At 37.0% G+C, this 6,463-nt stretch overlaps 1 protein-coding gene across 7 annotated transcripts in view; it reads left to right on the top strand.

The window, feature by feature from the left end:
- The window catches only part of dysc (whirlin protein dyschronic), a 78,889-nt gene that overhangs the window by 7,873 nt on the left and 64,553 nt on the right, over positions 1–6,463 (top strand). The window lies entirely within an intron of this gene.

Raw genomic sequence — 6,463 nt, 5'->3', positions numbered from 1 at the left:
GTTGCATTCGGAATTCTTTTTAACTTAGCTTCCAAGCTCAAAACTGCGATTTAATGGATTTCCGCCCTTATTTCCGTCCCTAGTGTAGAGGTCTTTTCGTTTTAAAATGATTATTTATACGGTTGAAATTATTATTGTCAATTATTTATCATAAATTTTTCGCCAGGGGCGATAAAATTATCGCATTTACATAGATATAAAAAAGAAGTGTTCAACAATCTTAGCTTAAATTGTAAAAATAAATGCTTTTTCTATTTTGCATTTTGAAAATTTTAATGAAATTTCAAAGTTTAACGCATCGTCTATAATCAACGTTTTGGACATCTTGAGAATGTGATTGAAAATCATCTAATTTTAATTAATTTTCTTCAACTTTAGGATTTTTTTCGAGTTTTTACCAAAAGTCGAGTTATCAAATTGAAACTTTGTAAGCTTCGATTGCGTTATGTGTTTTAAAAAAAATATGTGTTGTCTCGGACGGACTTTATTCCGCTTCTCTAAATTGTCTTAATCGCGCGTTTCCCAGACACGCTCGCATTAATTCCGTATTCCACGTTGCAATTAAGGCTGCGCGCCTTAATGCGCGCACCTAACTGTAGGTAACTGTGTAGTAACCGATCGGCTCCTTTATCGGAGCGATGCCTATGAACCGGGATTATTTTTAGAACAACCGGTATATACGGTCAATAGAACCGATGGCGGCCGTGCCTGGCGTGACGTAGCGGAGTACGGATAAAAAATTGTTAATTAACTCGCACAAGTTACTGACTGTCGGTCGAATTACAGCGAAATTCAACGTACTTCGTTTCTACCTCCGTCATATAAATATGACAACAGATTCTTCCGGGACGGAGACGTTAAGACTGTGAGTTACGTTGAGGATATAATAAGAGTATTTGGATTACAGTGGGTATATATAATTTCAAACGTGTTCTAAAGATTACAGAGTATACTGAAAAGTATACGTAAGTTAATAATATAACTTCTACCTGTTACTTAAAAAATAATATCACATCATACATAAATGATAAATATTAAAGCATAATTAAAAGGACAAATCATATATTTTAATAGTTTAAATTATTTAAAAATAATAGATTATAAAATTTATAACATATACAAAAAGCATATAATATTTGTGTATTTGATTATATTTATTTTATTGCCTATTTGATTATATAAAAGAAAAAAAAAACAACTAATTACAATTGATTATATTGGAATAAAAAATAAAACCTGTGAATAAATAAAAAAATTGAGATTCAAATTTTACATGATTTTTTTAATTCACAATTAGATATATAAGTAGTGAAAATGTTGATGAAACTGTTTTATATGCAGTAAAATGTACAATAAAATATATAATCAAGTACACATTGTATACTCTTTTTATGTTATTTTATGAATTTTGCAATTTGCATTTTTAAATTCTGATATGATACATAAATTTGAAGATTCAGATTCGTTTTTTTAATATCCAAGATTTTATACAGGGCATTTAATCCTGTTCCAATATTAAAAACAACTTTTTTATAAACTAATGCTCAATCAGAAGTGAATTATAATATTTTTTTATTGAAAACAAGTAATATAACTTTAATAAATTTTGTTCATTAGTGTTCAAAAAGATGAAAAGAAGATAAAAAGAGATATTCGTTGCGAAATTTTACGGTTAAATAAGCTGGGACTTGAAGGAATTTAATATATAAAATCGTCGCGACGGTCTTTTCCCATTTGATCTTTCCTCAAATAGAAAAGGGGGAAGAAGAAAGATTCTGCGACCGCACTTCTTTGGAATATTATCCGAAAGTCAACCTTCTTATTTCGCCTCGACACAGTCCTGAAAAGCCGAGAATAGCGCACTCCGTGAAAGGGATTAGCTGCAATCACAACGCCGGGCGATTGTGACGTGACGGGAATGTAACGCAATTACGCGAGAGTGAGCGCGAATTCTAGATTCCGGAGCGGCGGAGCATCCGCGAATAAGCGTCGCAATTCACGTCCCGTTCTCCGGGCGTGCTGCGCTTTTTTTTTTTTTTTTTTTTTTTTTTTTCGCCGCGTTACAATGCACCGCGATAAATAATTCCTCGTGAAGCGTGAACGTTTAACAAGCCGCCGGAATAACAGTGCAGATATCTCGCCGCGCGAGATAATAGACGTATAGCGCTATTCCTTGCTCGGATTTTCTGCGTCTATTTTCGCCGGCGGAAATGTCGCGTCGTAACTAAAATAGTGCCTCCGTCGTAAAAATCGTTTCGCGGATGGTAAAAAAAAAAAAAAAATTAAAGTTCTCTATTAAAATAATAGACTCGACTTGTATTGGTTTTATTTTAATATTAATTTATATTCTATGAACTTAAAAGAGGAAGTAAGGGGGTAGATTTATGACACACGTTATAATCCTCCTAAATCGCGTCAAATAGGTCAATTTTATTCTATGACTGTGTCAGACATATAACTTCATTTTGACGAAATTTACATTTCTTTGGGCACGCCCGACGGATACATCGCGATTTGCATAAAGCGCGACGGGCGGGGGGGGGGGGAGGGGAGGGGGGGGGGACCGCGGGATCCTCTTTTGCGGGAACGTTATATTAAATGGTGTTCGTCACCCAAACGGTCGGCTCGCGACGAAATGTAAATTTTGATGATTTATCGACGAGGCATTCGATGAGCGACCATCGCCGAATGCCTTTTTCGCGCCGCGTCCTTCGTGTAATCGATACGTATCGTATATTGGCCGCGGTACAACGGGGAGATGTACACTGAAAAATCGCCCTTTTATATCATCCGCACGCGCGCGCATGGTCGCGCAACTTTAAAAGGAAATGGGACGACGCGCAAAATGTATCGCGGCACCTTTCACCTTTGTCGAGAGAGAGAGAGAGAGAGAGAGAGAGAGAGAGAGAGAGAGAGAGAGAGAGAGAGAGAGAAGAGAGACCACTTTTCGTTATTGTCCACCACTACCCGAAATTATTCAGTCGTGGGACGACATCTCGATAAATTCACTTCGAGTACACATCAAACGAATTTTAAGCGCGTAACATACGTCTCGTATGAATCGTACCCCGTAGTATTACGCCGAGAGCAATTTTAACACGTGCCTTAATCCGACACGCAAGTTCAGTTTAGAAGACCTTTATCTCGAGAAGCTATATCATATCACGTTTTTTAAATTTGTCACGTGTCCCCTTTTCTCGGTAAGCTCCTGCGCGCGATTTAAAAACTCGTATATTTGTAAAATTTAAAGAATTTTGTAATTTACAACAATGTGATAATTACGTAATAATTATCTTAATAATTCGAAATTCGAATCTAATTCCAGAGAATCAATTACAAAGAAATAGAATAATATTCAAGATGTGTTAAGGTGATATTAAAGGTAATATTGAATAATAAAAATTTGCAGCTTGAAAAAGATGTTAATTAAATTATTTAATAAATTTTATTCTAAATTCGTCGAAGAATTTTTCCGTAAAAAAAGTAAAATATTCCAAGTTCTAGGGCATGTGATAATACTGCTAATATAGGAGAATTCAGTATTTCTATATTAGAAATTTAAAATAATATTAATATTAAAATTTTATGTAATTAAATATTTATTTCCTTCCATTCTGTCTCTAACTTCTCTTTTTTTTTTTTTTTTTTGTTTTGTCGTCTGAATGTCAATTTTATCCGTTTTTCAATTGTCTTTTTATAATTAATGTCGACTTACGTTAAATATTGATAAACCGCCACCATTTCTTCTCTCTGTTATACAGAATTTTTCACACGGACAGGATATAAATCTCAGAGAGAGGTTCTCTCTTGAGAAGAGAAAAAAAAACGAGGCTCCATCTTGACACTGTTGAGCTAACGTGAGCTCTATCATTGTATTGCTCTACCGCGGTCTCTAATCGCGACCCTTGCGGGGGTGGTACGTACGTGTACGTAATAACTGCCGAGTATAGTATCGAGGCAGGGGGGCGAGGGGGGGGGGGGGGTGAAATGGAGGTGCCGACTGAATGAAGCCGGCTTCAGGTGTTCAGCCGCAGTATTGATCGGCCCACCCTTGTACATGACGGAACACACGACACAGCCCTCGCCGTCGGCTCACCCCCCCCCCCTCCCTTTACCACTTAGCTTCTCTAGCGCGACCCCCGGCAGGAGGGGCTTTCAACCCCCTTCCTCTCTCCTAGCTCCCCTTTCGGCCGGCAGCAAACGAGCCTTTCTCAGTGTCAAGGTTGGCTCGAGCTGCTTTGCCAAGCAAAGACGAAATTGTCTGCGATTGTCAACGCGGAATGGCAACGATATTAAGAGACATTGTGCGACATCAAGTGTTAAATCTAGCAAGACACCCCCGCGACCTTCTTGTCTTCGTAGGGGACGACTTGATCTCGGAGACTCGTATTAAAGCGAGGAGAGACACGACGGGAATTTAATTTCGAGGCGGATGGAGCTGTTGAGAGCACTGACATTGTCATTTTATTTTTGTTTTTGTTTTTCCTACTCTGTAAGATATTACGTCTTATTAAATGTATGATAAGTTCTGAAAATGGCACATAAAGATGATAAAATAATTTTTAATAATTCAATTTCGAAAAGAAACTTATGTTTAGTTTATTTGTAATAAAATTGTAATAAATTATATATAAATGCTGCTGTGTTTTGTCAAAACCGATATAAAATATAAACGGTACAAAGTTGCGAAGGGTTCCGAAGTACTCTGCACTACAATCGTGATTTAGTAAAGTGTGATTTGGTAAAGCGATCTAATTTTGCGGAAAAATAATTTTTCTATTCCACATGAATTAATCAATTTCCACGGCAACGAGTAACTTTTATTTAAATTTTTATTTTGTATTAATATTAATATTTAATATTTGAAAATAAATTTGTGTGTGAAAATAAACTTTAATATTTAAATGTTTTTAATCTTTCAAGAGAATATTATTTTTATCTATCTTCAAGAGAATTAATTTTTTTTCACCGAACATTAATTAATGAATTTTTTACATTGTTTGAAGAATTCGCGAAAAGAGCTGGAATATTCCGTAACAGAGATATCGGTTTATGAGCGATTATCTCCAGACCAGCTTCGATCTTTCTTCCGGCGATAACGGAAGACTTCCTGAAGCCATTAAGGGAGTTACGGCGGGTTTGTCCTAGAAAATGATGTCGTTACTGTGTGACCGCGACGCGACGGCAGGTCTCGCGTTAAAGATCCTATCGAGGATCGCTAGACAGTCACGACAAGGAAGTCTCTCCCGCGACGGATTTAATTGTCCCGTTATTCCCGTCCCGTGGGAATCGATAACGTAATCGGTTCGCGTCACGGCAACCCGATGATAACAATGGAAAAAACGGCGATCGATCGCCGTTGTAAAAATAAATATCGCAAATATTCGTGGACGCGTTCGTCTGGAGCAACGATGTCAGCAAATGGACGCCCGAAGACGCGTCTGAAAAAAAAAAAAAAAAAAAAGACGTAAATTATTCGAGCGCTGCTGCAGCAAGCTTGCAATTTGGATGAATATTAATCCGTAAATTCGCCACATACCTACATACGCAATAGTGATAGATACCTGATTAATTGCATAGCAACGTAACAACGTAAATGCGTTTAATTGCAACGATTTCGCGTCCTCTGTTATCGCATCCATGTCATTATGGTAATTAATTATCACAACATCATCGAATTAGAGAGATCGAATTAGAGCGAAAGCGTATTTTGGTATACTGCAATATCTGTAATGGAGGATATTTCAACATTTCATTGCATTGTCGAGTTAGCGCTAAATCGCGAAACGCGAGGAATTATTTTAAGGTGAATTTCTATCGACGTTAGCGTTTAAGGAATTTGCGCTGGAAATATACTGGAATAGCGACTTTAGCATTCGTGGAGCTTTTCGTGCTCCTAGGAAATTTAGTTTTGCAAGAAGAAAGACAAGCGTATTAAATTTTCATCGCGCGCTCGTCGATAGCTGCGTGAAAACATTCTTGCGTTACCGTTTTTTGGGAGCGAGACGCGACTTCCGAGAAAGACTTCCGTAATAAAATTTTCAGTCGTTAATGTGGCATTTGAATGTCGAGGTGATTTCTTCGCCAGCACGAAAATGTCTCCCGGGAACTCGCGGTGTCTCCTGATTTATTTACTCGATCGATCTGGCCGATATCCCTGAAATTCAGGCCGCGGCTTTTACGTTTAAGCCGCTTCGGGTGGTCGAGTCAAGGATTGCCATGCTTAACTTTATAATGCAATATAAATGCAAAAGCGTGTAAAGCTTTTTCTCCCGAAGTAATATTAAAGATTTATCGACTGTTTTTTAACAAATTGTCTATCTAACAATTCTCACGTTAAAAGTTTCAATATTATAATTTCTATATTTACTTTTGCAATTGTTTTCATTATCGTGAATTAATTTATTAACAAGCAACGCAGAAAGCTTTTGTTTTGCTATTCATTTCGCGTTGCTGATCAGTT

Source organism: Pogonomyrmex barbatus, unplaced genomic scaffold (assembly GCF_055798465.1).
Source record: "Pogonomyrmex barbatus isolate J1 unplaced genomic scaffold, ASM5579846v1 scaffold8, whole genome shotgun sequence".
In the NCBI taxonomy this organism is placed as follows: domain Eukaryota; kingdom Metazoa; phylum Arthropoda; class Insecta; order Hymenoptera; family Formicidae; genus Pogonomyrmex; species Pogonomyrmex barbatus.
Note: the sequence above shows the minus strand (reverse complement) of the source record. Positions and strands in the feature narration are given on the sequence as shown.